The 17,345-nt window shown below is 33.7% G+C and overlaps 1 protein-coding gene across 4 annotated transcripts in view; it reads left to right on the top strand.

Annotated features, from left to right (window-relative positions):
* The window catches only part of LOC111052632 (autophagy-related protein 13 homolog), a 101,562-nt gene that overhangs the window by 11,791 nt on the left and 72,426 nt on the right, over positions 1-17,345 (top strand). For 2 of the 4 annotated variants that reach the window (XM_022339372.2, XM_022339399.2), the window contains exon 2: positions 6,789-6,856. The exons of the other annotated variants lie outside the window; for them this stretch is intronic. The gene's annotated coding sequence lies outside the window, so the exon portion shown is untranslated. The remainder of the gene's footprint in view (positions 1-6,788; positions 6,857-17,345) is intronic. 4 annotated transcript variants of the gene reach the window in all.

Genomic DNA, 17,345 nt, shown 5'->3' with positions numbered 1-17,345 from the left:
GTTCTGGGTCGATTAAAAGTAGGGAATACGATTTTATTATGATTATTAAACACAATATATATTATATATAAGTTATTTATTAGAATTGGAAAAAATCAATCTTTCATTTATTCTAATCTGTGAAATAAGATTTTTATAATCAACAAAACTCCAGCAATCATGATGAAAATATCTGTCTGATCTATGTGAAGATTGATAGTTTTACTCTTGAACTCTCTATCTGAATATTGCTGTTTTTGTTGAAGTAGATCATGTTTTTGTTGAAGTTATCGTCATGATGATGATCATAGACTGATAGAAACCTACCCGATACTTATCACTGATTTAATCTATCAAACATACTTTGGTATTATTGACTAATTTGAAGATCGACCGTTCTTGGTAATAATTATATACCTGAGATTTTGATTCAACTTTAATTCCAGCAATCATGATGAAAATGTTTGTCTTATCTCTGTGAAGATTGACATACTCTTGAACTCTCTATCTGAATTATTGCATTCTTTGTTGAAGATTTATCTGATAGATCGGTGAACGATCTCTTATAAGCTGATACTGTATAAAAATGAATCACTAAATGAATTGTTTGAAGTATCAAATATACTTTTGCAGTAATTGAAGATCCATATAATCATTCTAGGAAATCGTAGTCTTAAGAACTTCTTAACTAACAATGTTTCAGCAATTATGATGAACATATCTGTCCTATCTCTGTGAAGATTGACACGTTTTACTCTTGAACTCTCTATCTGAATTGCTTTTTAGTTAAAAATTCTGTTGCTTCATCGACTCCAAGAGAATTATTCAAATCAATTTTAACAATATTTCTCACCAAGTGAATCCAACTATAAAGTATCAAACTGTAGAGAAACTAAATACAATTCCAGCGTAATTCATGTATATTGTCTTCGATCAAACATATTTTTGTATATAATTCAGGCCACTTGTGTTTTAGAGAGAAAGAATGAGATCAACCTCTCGGTGGTTCCGAATCACTGACAGACACTTCACTAGAATTTGTTTGAGTTTTTATAAACTGATTTAATTTTCAGCAGTGATGATGAAGATAGTCTGTCAGATATCTTTGACGATTGACAATTTGTAATCTTGAACATTACTCTCTAACTGAAATGCTGAGGAGTAATTCTTTATCAAGAAAATAATTGGTAGATGATGATCCAAAGGATCGAATCATATGCACCAATAGTTTTTAGCACTATAACACCAAACGTTTTCAGCAATCATGATGAAGACAGTTGTCAGAATTCTATGAAGATTGACACTTTTTACTCTTGAACTCTCTTACTGAATTGCTGAATATTAATGATTAGAAATAAAATTCTTTGCTAATTATTTCTTTTCTTATGAAATAACTGACTATTCTACTATCTATAAAGAAATATCATTGGGAGGGATATCGGAAAGTGAATTGTACAGGATCTCATTCAAATCCTGAAATAGGATTTGGGACGAAGACTATTTATCTGAGTTAAAATACAGGGATATATTGGAATGGGAATTTGTGGAAATTTTTCTGTATATTTTAACAAATTTTACATTGCTCATGGTATTTAGTAGTAATTTAATTTAAGTCGCTCCAAACGACGAAAAAATGCTGCAAAATAGCAGAAAAGAAGAATATCTTGAAGTAGAAAATCATCCATGAGTCCTTTATTTCAACTCACAGAAAATTGCTTACAAACCGCCGTAAGTGCATAGCAAAGCCTACTTTGTAATAAAATCTATATTTTCAGTGTATGTGTGTCGCTTTTTTCTTCTGTAAAAGATCTTAAAACTTTCTTGAAACATAATTCTGATGACTAATTAGAAATATTCGAAAACGTTTTTAATTTTTTGATACGCTCGTTGGCTGAAGTAGAAAAAATGGATTAGGCTATATAGAAGGTAATTGATATGAATTTGTAGGTGTACGAGTATAATCAATAACCGTTTGGGCAATAATCAATTATCGAATAATAACTCTCAATAGAACTCAGTGATTATATGTATCCAGAACACTACTCACGCTTGAAGTAAATACCATTAACCTTGAACGTTTTAACTGAAGATAATAGACTTGTTTTTAGGAGTTGGAGGCGCCAATCAATTTCACAGGTATTATGCAAATTGATAACTATAATTCGATTGCTTGGTAGTTGCGATCGTTATAATCTCCATTAATCGGTTATTCAACGGGTCTCCAATAATCTGTAATGGACTTTGAGCTAAGAATTGTGCATTTCAGGAGCCAAATTTGTATCAATTACTTGATAAAATTGGTGGTTGCTCCGTGTTGTAACTATTCAAAAAATTGCTCATATTGAAACGGTTTCTGAAACTGGCTCTGATTTTGCGGTGCTCTTGATTATAAAATGTTGAGAAAATTTGCATTGATCGTTTTAACGATACGAGTGATGGAGAAATTGGGTAGCGTGTGAGGAGGAGCGAGTGTGTGTGTGTGAGAAAGAGACAGTACATATTAAATAAAATTATTACATTTGATGTTCCTCTCCATCTTACTTCCTTCTTCACTATTTCAATTTAATTCTTTTCCGGATGAATTTCATATTTCACGTCTACATTTTTCGTCAACCATCCATTTATTAGAAAATGTTTAACCTCATGTTATTCAATAAAAATGATCCATTATTGAAGTCATGAAAACTCCATGAAGAAAAAATGGAGAGTAAAAATTGGGATAGGGAATGGAACATAGAATAAGGGTTTCAAGATGTGACTTGACGGTCATGTGATTTTGTTCTAACCTTGTAATTTGTAGTGTTTATAACCAGCTATGCACAAACGGTGCCATTATCTTTATTTCTAGTTAAGTACCGGTTTTCAGCGAACGAGTTTCTATTTTTAATTCTAGCACATGTCCTTCCTTTAGTAGGTACAGTAGTGTATTTAGCTGCCTTACCTGTTGCTCGGTAAAAAAAAGTTGTCTTGAATACTTGTTACTGTCGTCATTAGCGATTTTCGTTTTAAAGTTTTGCCTATTCAAAAATTTGTATCTTTATAGTCAGTTGCAGAAGCTCCATCCTTAGCAGATTCAATTCAGTTCCAGTGATGAAAATTTGGTAGGCTTAGTAAAGACTGGAATGAGTTTATTGCAAATCTCATTTTATTATGCTGCATTTGGTGTCATGCTGGTATATTATCAGCCTCATATTCAGTTTCTACTGAATTTTGCAATTCGCGATGTACCGCACTACCTGTATATTTCATTGAAGCATGGTATTTCAATATACTACCTAACCATACAAACATCATTAGATTGTGTTTGTACAATAACAATTAATTTTTCGAGTTTACTTTGTTAAACTGTGTTACTGAACAAGTTTTGGGTCAATTACCAGCTAATAATTGCTGTTTTGGTAATTATTAGTTTTCCATATTAGCGGCTCTCAACCGGTGAATCACTAGAAGATTTTTGATGCGTTGTAGTTTGTAGTGTAGCTGTTGAAAATGAATCACAATTCACTTGTTAAGATTTCTCAATTTATCTTTCATTTCAACTTAGTTCACGTTTATTATTAGTAGGTTTCATCAAAATAATGTTTTCTTCTGTTTCAATGCTTAGGAAGAGAGGTCTATGAATTAAATTGAAGATCTAAAATTCAAACTATACAGTCAGTATTTTCCTAAATTCTTTACATTCATGTAATTTGAAAAATTGTTAACCAAGTTACTATCGACATCTACTGGCAGACTTCAGAGCTAAGTCTGAATTAATTTTTTGCCAATGAGGATAAAGTAGGCGGGGCTTGATGTCTTGCGATCTGAGCAGTCGCTTGTGACCCAGTAGCTGCTACCATCTAGTGGCAGAATTTGGAATAACGTCTCGATTAATTCTTGACCAATCAGGGAGGAGTAGGTTGAGCTACAAGATAATGGCCAATCAGGAGATAATAGTACAGGCTTGAGATGAATGGACGGAGCGCGAAAATGAATATCATTCAAATCTGGGTTGTCAAACGCAAAAGTCTGGGAACCACTGTTCTACATCAATCATGAAATGGATTCAAGATTGAAGGGCTTGAAAAGATCAAATTAGTGTTCTTGTTCACCCATAAATATTCAAAACCATCTTTGTAGCTTTTTATACCTGTGGATTCCCATTGTTCTCTAGAAACTTATTGCAAATTTATTCTTCTCGGTACGTCTTCATTATCCACTGTAATCATCAGGTTACGCTTTCTTCTGCAGTTCTAATAGATCATTAACTTAGTTTTTGTACAGACTCAATAGATCGTTAATGTATCGTAGTTGGGAGTTTTACTACATTTTTATGCGATTCGCGCTCTGAACCGTTTAATTATGAAGTAATTTCAAACGGCCAGTCGTTAAACAAGAAATATGTTGCAATGCTGTAGATCGGATCCGTTTCATTATAAAGTTATTAAGTCTAGATTATAGGGTATAAGTTATTTTGAAAATAATTGTCCAGTGTTCACTAAGAAAAGGGCTTTGAAAATTCAGATCTGGTTGAAAATCGCTCACAAACTTGATTTCAGCATGTTGTGCCAATAGTTTAAAATAATATATAAGCTACTGTATTTAGCATTGAATCCTAACTACAATGACACTCAGGGTTATTCACTCAAAAGTGACATGAAGGTGGCGTAGCACGTGACTTTTTGCCACCTCTACGCCACTCCTATACTATGACTCGATGCAAACCACGTTTCGCCACGCCACTTCTGTATTCATTGAACCAGATATATGGGAGTTACAAAAAATCAGCGCCACGTCACCATTACGAATTTGGTCTAAGAGGTTTTATTAATTTCTATGAGATCACGCCGATAATATTGAATCAATTACCAGCTGGTTTCAAGGGTGATAAGCTTGGTAGCTTGCTCATTGGACAGGTGGGAAGGGGATGATATTGATCTGGAGACTCCGTCTAGTCTGGTGGTGGTGGGGAGGTGTGATCAAATGCGACCTTGACCTAGATTATCGTTATTTACCGATAGACGGGTTGTAAGCAAGCCACGCCCCTTACTATGATTCCACGTCCGTAGTAGTAAGTTATCATTCAAAGATTACCTGTCTTTGAAAACATATTTGAACTCAGAAACGTACATTTGAGTACTCATCTTCTCTTCAATATGCTTCCTAATCTACACTACATGCGAGGCAAATAGAAATGAGTGGTTCGAAAGAAGATTGATCTCATAGTATGTGATTGATCTATTATCATTATCAGCGGTGATTGATAGATTGACTCTTATTTTCATTGATATTGGAACTCAATCACATTCTCATTGATATTGTAACTCAATCTATAAATAATTTAGCTGATAACGTTCACGATGAAGCGTTAAATTGAAATTGTTGGGAATTGAATTAAAAACCATTCATCACTTGAGTTGTTTGAAAAGATGAAGTATTGTTCCGCTTCGAAATACTTGGATTGAAATAAACCAAAAATTTTGAAGCTTAATTCCAATATACTGGTTCAAATTCTTTTAATTTTGTTCGTGCTCATACTCAAGATATCTCGAAGATGTCAGAATAATGTTTCATTCACTCAATCAATATCAGTAGTCATAATCATTCAGTTGATGATGTTGGATTATTATATGAAGATTCCACAATTTCCAGTAATTAATCTGAGGAGTTGACTAAACTATCTTAGAATCCCTATAATAAGCAGTACTGCCTAGAATCTCATTCAAAACTAACTCATGTGTTCGATATCTATTACGACTTTTGCTATGAATCAACAACCATCTCTGACACATAAGCAATTAGGACTGAAGCTGCAACATTCATTTCGTTTTAGATAGGTCAAGATCAAGAAGACAAGATAGCTATTTATAGTACTGTACTTGAATAACTTTGAGGACTGGTCGATATTCAATTCATATTTATTTTGTTTACAGTTGAATTTTTTTTGGGTTCATTTGAAATGCCAAAATGAGCTATGGCACTAGTGTGGAAAACGATTGGAAATAGATCGAAAATAGCAAGCATCTGTTTTTGCAGAATCTTTTGAGATGTGCAGTTTTTGGCCAAAGACCAATATTCCAGAGTGAAAAATAGGAGGTGGGGACTTTGAACTTTGTTTACTTCTCGGTATTTGGTTATTTGATACTTGACGAAGCAGTGTTGCAAGTTTTTTGAAATTTGGGTTTATTTTTAGCATTTTCTTACAATGTTCGTTGTCGAAAATACACTCAATGAATCAAGTTTCCCTACTTCTGGTCTTTTCCATTCAACTTTCTTTCGGTACCATACATGTTTAATTCTTTTGTAAATTGTTACATTTCCAGAATCTGTGTTCAAATATTTTTAATTATTCAATAACAAAGTAATATAGTCATTTCATTCTTCTGTAGGTTGTCCAATGAAACTTTCGTTTATTCTAAGGAGTATATATAATCGGAGTCCAGGTAATTCAATGGATATAATATAGAATTACTATTCATCAAATAATGAAAGATTCATTAATTGAAGATTATATTTTTGGGGTTTCTCATACAATACTATGTTATATATATATAAACAATGTTCTAATTATCGTGCTACATCTCTCCTGCTATTGTGTTGAAGAATTTCCAACAGTTTTGCTACGTAAAAGATTTTTGTTTGAAAACCAAATTTCAACATTTATTTGGCAATCTTAGTAGCTTTTGCAATACTGTATTTCTTTCTCATTCTATTAATTGTAAGTTTCTTATTGAGAAAGATCAGTTTCTTGTCCTTATCAAACATTGTTCTTTGAAATATAAAGTAAATTATGTGCTTGGCAGAAACTCAAATTTCTTTCTTTTTTCCAGGTCAGTCACCTTAACGTTATCAAAACCTGTCAAAGTATCTGATTGTTTGAAGGTCATGATGATTGCCGGTAATGTATGATTTGTATTGTTCTCGTTGTCAAAAATTTATTTCAGTTACGGTACTACTGTTGAGCAAACGTCTTGAAACATCTGTGAATGACGTTAGTAATTTTTTTACGAAAAATCGAAGACTTCAGGCTTTCTTATTAGAATATCAGTTGGTTTATCGGGTTTCAAGTTTACTATAATTAATTGGGTTACTCAACTCTGTCCTTTTTATGAATCTAAAGTTGAGAAATTCCTCGTTTTTTTATTCAAATTCCAACTCTGTTTGAAGTTGGATGATTTTAACTTTTATACAGTATAGTTTACTGCTCAATAAATCTGTATAGTAATTTTTATAATTCTACAATGGTTCTATGATTAGAAGTTTCAATTTATTCTATTACTAGCAGGTAACCCGTGCTTCGCAAGGGTCTTTCTTGAAACTTGACGTAATGAAATCTAGAAGAATTCAAAATAGGCCTATGTACAATGAGTCAGTCATTTTATCAGGGCTCGAATAATTTTGAAATTTTAATTAAATAGAAATGGAAGAATATAATTTCTTTATGTAAATAACAATTGTCCTTCATTGAAAGACATATTAACTGCATGCGTTTTTATATTGCCGATACAGCATTGATGAAACTGTAGACGTTTATTTAGCATTTGTCTCAAAAATTGTTCTAGCTGATTGCTCTAATCCATGCCACGTGTAGGCCTAAACATTGCATCAGGAAAACGAAGTTTCAAAACTATGTATTTCAGCTAGAAAGCAATATAGAAACAGATGTTCCTTTTTTAACTTCGACCATATGATTTGGTGATTTTTTAATGAAATCGAATATACCATTAATGAGATTTGAACATTAATTCTGAAAAATCTAGAAGGAAAATTAAAATTTAGGCTTCCAGGTGCACGAGATTGATATTTTTAGAAACTATGTGCAAAATTTGGAGATCTAAATCATCCCCGTTTCTCCGGTATGCAATCCACAAGTTGACATGTTTTGATGCGAACAAACGAACACACGAACAAACACAACCCTACTCTCTTCTTATATAGATTAGAAGCATAGTGTGGGCTTATTGAATCAATTGAAGGCTTTTTCTTATGTAATTTTTGGCCGGTTCAAGATTTGTTCGTTCTGTCGTTCATAATTCGTTACTTAAATTTTGTTGCAATTGTTTGAAAGAAGTTGTTTCTCTGGGAATCAATTATGTCTGGTGTTGAAATTTCGTCTTCTCTGTACCTTTTCTTATATAAAATATGAACTTTTCTTATTTGAACTTTTTTTTGTAAAAGTTCATGTTTATTTCAGTTAGTAACATGATTAAAACTTGTGCAATGGAAATTCAGTAGTCACATTGTCACATGTTGATTTAAAATTTGGCGCTACAAAGCTTATTGTAAAATGGCGAATTACCATGAATTTTTGGCAGTCGTTAACTTCAGACATTCATAGCCGGCGTCAGTATAGGCGTCGCATGCCTCCTATGACTTTGTCGACTTTCGAAGATTGCATTCTGTTATCTCTTTCCTTAGTTCCTTGCCTCTCGACGTATGCCTCAATCGAAATCTTGATCCATTTCATATGCAGAATATCTCTGTATTGAATGATATTGTTGCTTGAAAATTTCAGTGTGCAGTAGGAGGGGCGCCTTAATAGTTTTGAATGCGAATCAAATGTTTGTGATTGAACAATGAGTCAATAATTGGTGTAATAATGCTCTTGCAATGCCAAATTGGCATGTTGACTTGCAGCAACTGCAGTATTTCTCACTTGATTTTTGTTTGCCTCCAAAACGAAGAATGATCTTGCATCTTAAGCTATGATAAGGAGCAAACAATCTCTTGTAAGATATTCCCATCCGAAAACCTAATTTTTAATAGCTCTGCTCTGATATTTTTTTAAAGATGTAGGCTATATTTCATCTCTCAACTACTAATTATAAAAAAACATGTAATAATTTTATCGTTGACAATTTTTTGCTTCAAACTTAATTCATGTACAAGTTTATCGATAATAACTGAAAAATGTTGAACAAATTCCTGAATGAATCACATTTCTTTTATGATGCTATAAAGAAAGTACTGGATGAGTAATTTCAACTGACGACATCTTGATTGCACATTGTATCAGAATTTGATCTACGAGTATTTTACTGTGAAATTATTATTCTTTTAATTATCATCCTTATACAATGAATAGTTTTTGAAATATGTCTCGACAATCAAGAACGTTTCTATAGTTAGATCGAAACCAAGACGTATTCAAATATGAACTTTTCTCTCCTCGAACCCATAGCGAGTGTTTAATATTCACGTGATAGCATTATTTGTTGTTACAGTATAAGGTGGAGCGTGGAGGGTGAAGGAAGATCTTCCGTAGTGCTTTGTGAGTTGATAGTCTGTCTGTCAGGTCTTTCCTGGGGGAAAGAAATAAAATGGGGAGTCCTAGGGCAATGAAACTTCTTGAACTTCCTCTACTATCTGCTCTCTCTTATTCATTTATATTCTAACTTCTTACTTCTTCCTTATGTAACTTTTCTTCTTATCTATTGTAATCTATTCCTAACTTCAATTTCATGCCTACATAACCTCAAATATAATTTTCTCTTCTCATCTCTTTTTTTACTCTTCCCATTCTCCATTTTCCTTTTTCCATGTCATTTCTTCAATCCTTTTTTCATTCCTAACTACTATTCAATTAATAACTCATTCCTTCTCTCCTTCCCTCTCTTTCTCTTTCTCAGTCTATTATTATTCTTGCTCTTGATTTCCATTTTACTCTTTTCCAATAGAGTTTCTACTCACTCTTCTTGAGTTTCTTCTCATTCTAATTCAGTTTCTCCTCCTCTCTTCCTCATTTCTCTATAATTCTATTTTTATATTCTTTCTCGTCATTTTTCTCCTACCATAAAGGTGTGCCTACTTACAATTCTCCCTGTAACTTATTTTTTTCTTCTCCTCAACCTTCTCTCTCGCTCTCGTAAAAAAACCCCGTAAGCAACACTGACGTCTCCTCAGAAAATAGTCTGGCTTACAACAGTTGTCAGACAGTCTTCAAGTGGAAACCTTTCCTCGAGTTTTCATCAGTCCTCTCTTCACCATAGGTTTTCATTCTTTTTGTCTTATACACGCACATTACCTCTCATGCCCTCGGGGGTGTTTTTTAAACTTATCCTGCACGCGACTATTGTTAACCTCTCTTCAACATTTTTACTCTCTCCGTTTTGGAATTCTATGTTTATACGGAAGATGGAAGAGAGAAGCACTATGTTTATACGGAAGATGGAAGAGAGAAGCACTATGTTTATTCGGAAGATGGGAGAGAGAAGCACTTGCATTGAAGGAAGCACACAGATTTTCATATAGTCATGTCTATGTGATGTAAATATATTTCTCAGGAAAAGAAGTTTGTTCGACAAATATTTGAAGTATCGAAGCAATATTTCGTGTCAATTGACTGTTATTGAGAAGTTGATTTTATGACGGTTCTAATGCGTTTTTTGACATTTTTATTGATAGCTCTTTCTAATGTAAAGTTGTTCAGGGAATACTAACTATGTCATATTGCGAATATCAATCTTCTAGTGAGTTTTCCTCGTTTTGAGAAGAACTCTGGTAGATTTTTCTCAAAAGTTGTCGGAGTTATTTGCTTCCATCTGTGGAATTCAGGTTAGATTGAGATAAATTGCCTTTTCGAGTAAATTATTATTTGTCACGGTAGAAGCTTCCAGGGATGGATAAATCACGAATATGTCATCATAGATATGGATTATATGAAATTTTGTTCAATATTCTGTTGATTTCTTGTCAAGTTTTCTTCTTATAGAGAATTTTTGTATGTCCAAAAATCTATAATAGATCGCTTTGAGGAAAGAGGGAAAAATGTAGAGGAAATCTAGAGAAAACGTTGCGTAATGTGAACTGAACGTTCATTAAATTGTAATTATAGTAAATGATGATGTGACGCTGGTAACTAGGAACTCAGAAACTTATCGTGAATTAGCTTAAAGTAGAGATGGTTTCCCTAAATCTCGATGCAATCTAAATATTCCTTAATCATTCATGCCATAAAGATAATGTTGCGTCTTTACAAGTGCAAATTCTGATCACTGCCTTGATTTTTTAACATTTTTCATAGCTTTACTTTTGTGCTATCAATGATCTGATTTGGTAAGTTACTATTTTTATAGTGATGTGGGAAAACGTTTTTTTCGCTAATGCTTTCCAGTTCAATAGTTTCCACTTTACGTAATCGAGAATCTTGTTGGCTAGCTGAATGGTCTAGAGTCTGGAACGGGTCTTTCTTTTCCCAGTATTGCAATTGAAATTGGACTTAATCTCGAAATCTTTAAAATTGGTCAACTGAACACCTGATTCCCACTAGGACACAGTGCCATAAGTGACCGATTTCCAGTTTTTCTAATTCATTATTTTTGCGTTGTGTTACGATGGGTATAGATATTGTTGGTATGATTATTTTATAATGAGATACTCTAGTTGATTCAGCACTAGTGGTTTCTAATTTTCCAATCTTCATTTCCACCTTTTTTCCTTTGTCCGTTCTATTTTTCGTCTCCTACTTTTCCATCAGTTTTCCTGTTTCCATCTGTCTTGAATCATCTTCTTTTCTTCTTTAACCATCCTTTATCTAATGTCTCTCATCTTCTTTTTGCACTATAATATATTCTCTTTTTGTTTTTCCTATTCCACGTCTTTACTGTTATTATTATCATATTGTATACTGTTTATTTCATCTTCATGATTTGCAAGTTCTCTCATCCTGCCATTTAATTCTCTATTCTCCCCCCCATTCTATTCTCTCTCTCTCTCCATTCGGCTCGATTTAAGAGACCGAGAAATGAGATAGAGAGAAGAGAGAGATATGAAGATTGTCAGCTATTTTTCTCGGGCTCCTTCTTTCCAATTACATCTATGAGCAAGTGGCAAATCTATTTATACGAACGGAAATTGAAAATGCAGTCTCTCAAATTCTTGTCATTTTCTCATTGGATGGTGATTGTCACTGTGAAATAGAAGGAAATTGCTGTGATGTTGTTGGATGGTAACTTCTGTGCTACTGGATTCTAGATGTTGGAATTGAAAATGGGAGGAATTATGTTGGAAAAGTAAAGTTACTTTGCAAGGGTTGTTGTGAAGGTCAAATATTGTAGTTGAGAAATTGTTGAAATTATTTGACATTATTTAATCATGAACTCGACATAACCTCTGGACTGTTTATTTTAAATGAAGGTTGATAGCAGTTTTGGGTGAATGCCTGTTGTTTACACCTAACAATTATTTTATCTATTGTCTATGAATAAATAAATTAATAATTTTTGTTTTCGTTCTGGGGTATGTAATGATTTTTACATCATATTTGCTCTTGGATAATACTGCGCATAGAAATTTCCCACTAATAATGTTGTAATTTCAATTAGAAATACTTTCATCTCAGTCTTGATTTTGAAATTTGAAACATCTGGTTACAATCAATTGAAAAAGTAATAGGTTTTGTACAAATCCTTCATATCCTGTGTGTGAAATAGAAATAAATATATCAATAGATTGTATCAATAGTTATTATCAAACGAAAATCCAAATTATAGTCTGTCCAAACTGCCATGAGCCCTGAAAGATTAAGCCGACCCTCGCTTCCCCACGCGCAGGCACACACGCCCGGTTTACCTGCGCCATTGATATACTATGTATACTACGTAGTATACAGGTAAGAAACTGCGCTTGTGTGTTTGTGAGTAGTAGGAGGGTCGGCCTAATCCTTTAGAGCTCATTCCTGTTTGGACAGAGTATAAATGCTGTAAATCGACCCGAAGACTTCTGCTACTGCAAATATTGACAACAGGATAAACATTTAAAACAAGTAAACAGGGGTGATTTACAGAATGTAATTTGGATTTGAATTTCGTTTAATAATAATAATTATTTAATTAGCATTTGAATAATAAGTGCAATATTTCAGTAATTTCCATATGTATTAATAGTGTTTAGTCTTAATGTTCAATTCAAGTAGAAATTTGAGTGAAAGTTTAAAAAATTGTCGTTTTCCGGGGGTGAGGATTTAGTTAGTAAATCTAGATCGTAGTAAACAGGGGTAATTACATACAAGTAAACAGGGGTGATATTTACAGAATGTAATTTGGATTTGAATTTCGTTTAATAATTATTATTTAATCAGCATTTGAATAATAATTGCAATATTTCAGTAATTTCCATATGTATTAATAGTGTTTAGTCTCAATGTTCAATTCAAGTAGAAATTTGAGTGAAAGTTGAAAAAATTGTCGTTTTCCGGGGATGGGGATTCAGTTAGTAAATCTAGATCGTTTATAATTTTTGAACCCGTACTTATTCCTCAAGATGGTTGATGAATTTTATTCCTCAAGACTCAAAACGAATCAGAATTTGAAAGCGACGACGAGTCTCTTAGGATTGGGGAATAAATAAGGTTACGATAGTACAACATGGAAGAGCATGATGTGTATCTCAAAGACATTTTAAAGGTTTATTTATGTTGTAGACTAGATCATCGTGTAACACTAATTGACAGAGCTGACTGAGTGTAGTGCGCAATTTCTCCTTGCTCTGGTTCACTGCTGAGTGCAGAGTGCAGAGTGCTGACACTAGAGACATGGTCGTGTATTATACCTTATTATTGTGAGACTTCACTACATACTGTCAGCATTGGAGGAATAGGAAGCATTGAAGTTATTAATGAGGAATGTTGACAGTTTGAAGCGAATCTCACGATATTATTATGTGTGCTGCAGTAGACTCTTCGTTCTTATGCTACTTTTCAAGGTCAAACAGAACGTAACCCGAATTTTCCGGTTCGCGCTTCATTCTCTGCTGCCCTGTACTGCTCTTTTCCCTTTACTATCCTAGGTACAGGTCCTATCCGCGTTTCTTTTCCTTCAACTTCGTTTCTTCATCTCCTACATTCTTTCTTTTATCCTCCACCCGGCTCCTTTATAGTTGGTTATCTTCTATTCCACGACATTTTTCCCTTTTTTCGTGAGGTCTTTTCACCCGATTTTCTTCCACCATTATTCTTTCTTTCTTCCTCACCCAGGTTTTTTATATTATTCACTCAACTCCTATTGCATATCTTTTACTTTTCCACTGATTCTTGTTATTCTTTTCCTTGGCTTCTCCTTCTCTTCTGCTTTTTCTTCTCCTTCTTCTTTTTCTTCTCCAAATTTACCTCCTCTATTCTCTTCTGCTCTCATCTCATTCTGGTTTGCTTCTTCGTTCAATTGTCCTGGCTGACCATTATCCTGGTTCTTCTATATTTTCATCGGCTTTCCAGTTTTCCACTCCACTTTTTTCGTGCTTCGTTTCTTCAATATCATCTTAATCGTATTGTGTGTTTCGGTCTTAGTTTCGTATTTTGTGTTTTCACCGTGTTTCGGTCTTAGTTCTCACATTAGTAGAGTTGAGAGTCGAAGAGTTCAGACAAGAATTCAATAAGTAGAGCTGACTGCACCTTTCACTTACATCTTTCAGTTCCATCTTATCTGTTATTTCTCACAAGGTCCTGATGTGTACTTCAACACTCAGCAATCTCAACTCTTCTAAACATCCTTTCACTTTGATGATATTTCCTGATCCTCCCTTTTTTAGTCTTCGTCTTCATAATCATTCTCCCCCTCCTCCTCCTCCTCCTCCTCCTCTCCTCCTCCTCCTCCTCCTCCTTCTCATCGTCTAACTCCTTCTCCTCATCGTCTACTTCCTCCTCCTCGTCCTACTCCTCCTCCTCATCCTTTTACTTTTCTTCTTATTTATAATCATCATCATAATTCTCCATTTATTCACAAATACAATATTGCAAATCATATTCTTTTCCTACTTAATTTTTATATTCCCCCACTATAGCCCACTGTAATCCACCTAATCCACCTCAGTTTTGTTGTTACGACATACTGTTAACAATGGGTGACACCAACCGTGCAGTTCGGCGCAATAACATTGCTTCGTCTGTCCTTGTCACCAGGACACAGTTATTTAACAAAATGTGCATTTTCGCCCTAAAAAGAAGTGTAGCTTGTACAATCAATTTCCAAAGACTAGATTACACGCTTCTACGAACAATTTTGGCAGGATTTCTTTTGAATTTTTACACAATCTACTTGCTTTTTATAATATTCGTATAACTCTTATATTTCTCCTCTTATCCTTACTTCTTCCTTCTGTTTTCCAATTTTGTAGTAGTTTATCTCCTTCCACTCTATCCCCTGGTTCCGTCTCCTATAATATTTTGCTACCTAGTTTTCTTCTCTTTCTATTTTTCCTGGTATTACATTTCTCTACACTCTTCCCCTTTGCCAGTCTTTTCCACCTCTAGCTCCTCCCCAGTGGCTCCAGTCAGCGATATCTATCTCTATTATGATTATTAGACTATCTCTGTTGTATGCTGGTTCACCTTGCCAAGGTCGTATTGGGTATTTCCCCCTACCTTTCTGCTGGAATGACGGACTTCTTGAATGCACTTGCCAGGCTTGGAAACGAGTTTTCCCACTATTCCTGGCTTTTCTCAGCCTTTTCTCTTTTTTTTAGCTACATGGCCAGCAATAATATGTTGCAGTTTCTATGTTTTAAATGTTGATAGGTCGTAACAGCAACTAAGTATATAGGTGATTTCTTACAAATGCAAACATTTTATTTTCATAAGTTCTCTTAGCTCTACCAAGATTCACTATTCTACTTGGATATTTTGATTTGAGATTAAGGATTGAAACAGTTTTTGGCAATGAGTATTCCTGGTGATTCTTCTCGCTATTGTCAATAAATAAATAAAGTATCTGAATGAATGGCATTGAAAAATACTGAAATTATTGATAATCTCAAGTTTCGGGAAGTTCTTATTACTTAGGTTTGGGTGTACCATTTTCAACTTACCACTTCTGTACAAGAGTAGTTGTAACTCTCACTAATTCTCTCATTCAGATTTTCATTGTTCTCTTCTTCCCCATAACAGATTGTAAGTACTATGTTTTGGAAAATCATTGGTCATAGAAAAAACGTGTGTGCGTAAAACAATTTTTGGCTATTGATGAAATTGACGTAGTCGCTCATTATCAGTTGATATCAATTGAATGGGGTTGTAATAAAAACTGAATCCTCACTATCCATCTAAAATAGAACAATATTGCTATTAATACTATTTTGATAAAATTTTACAAACTAATCGCTGTCCATTGTTTACAGTAGTTGTGTTTGTGGAATTTTTTGACCTTGCTTTTCGTGCGTACAAATTGTTGTTTTATTGGAAAAATGTGACTTCTCGCAAATTTTGATGACTAGTGATTGTGGAATTTGTAAACAAATTTTGGGTCGAAAAACACGTTGTTAGATAAGATTTGTTTGATCTCGATAGAAAATAATTTTTTTAACATATTTTTCTATCTTATTTATCTTCCTAATCTCCCTAGTCCTTTGATCTATCTCTAATCTATGGTTTTTGGCGAAACTTATTATTTGCAAAAAAAATATATTTATAAAAATCTGGTTGCATTTCATAGATCCTTATTCTAAAGAGCCATTCTGAAGCGTTCGTTGACCACAATTTAGACGCTCCGGTCAAGCAGCGCTTATTTTACAGAGCTTTTGCCTCTTCTCAAACATAATTCAATCTGTTATCGTAATTTTTACTATCTATTAATTAACAGTTACGATGTAGTGGATATCTGTACTTTTAGTGATACTGTATAGTGAAGCTACATTGGTTGCCTACATCGGTTGCATTGTTATAGTTTGATGCCTGATAAGTCCCGTTCATTGTTCCTGAGAGTAGATTAGTTTCACTAATATGGCGATGCACACACATGCTGATCCAGTTCACTTGTTCCTTGTTCAAAGTAGTTGATAGTTGACTCTCTATTCTTACAAAACTGTTAATGTGATAATCAATCGTTCTTGTTAACTTATTTTCTGCGTTATAGGAATAGCCTATGCTATGTCAATTTTATGCGAAAATTGGAGAGATGTTAGAAAAGCTAAGATGCTGTAACGGTTCGATTGTCAGAATTTTCCGATTCTACGTTATTCTCAAAAAATAAATATATGCTCTTAATTTAATGTTAGTTTAGTTTCATTCAATTTGTGTGTCATTCACAGAACTTGGAGCTTGGAGTTAACCTCATACATGAGACTACAATCGACATACTATATTTGTATTTCATTTAAGAAGAATTGAAATAGAATTCCTTGCAATGAATTGCATTTCCCTCTTACCAACCTTCTTACAGTAAAATTTCCCTTGCTCAGTAAAAATAGTAAAGAAATCTAAGTTCTTGAAAAGGTTTGGAAGTTTGCAAAACCACAGAAAATCGAGAAAAACTTTGATGTGAATATAATGTGAAGATAAGCAATATTCGTAGAATATTATTCCAATCCTTTCCATTCCATCTTCTTGTGGCAGTCATTTTCATTTATGTAATAATTCAGACTCAGACTGCAAGTCATACTACTCATATGGATTGATCGGT

This window comes from Nilaparvata lugens, chromosome 6 (assembly GCF_014356525.2).
Source record: "Nilaparvata lugens isolate BPH chromosome 6, ASM1435652v1, whole genome shotgun sequence".
NCBI classification, from domain to species: Eukaryota; Metazoa; Arthropoda; class Insecta; order Hemiptera; family Delphacidae; genus Nilaparvata; species Nilaparvata lugens.
The sequence above is the reverse complement of the archived record's forward strand: the minus strand, read 5'-3'. Positions and strand labels throughout refer to the sequence as shown.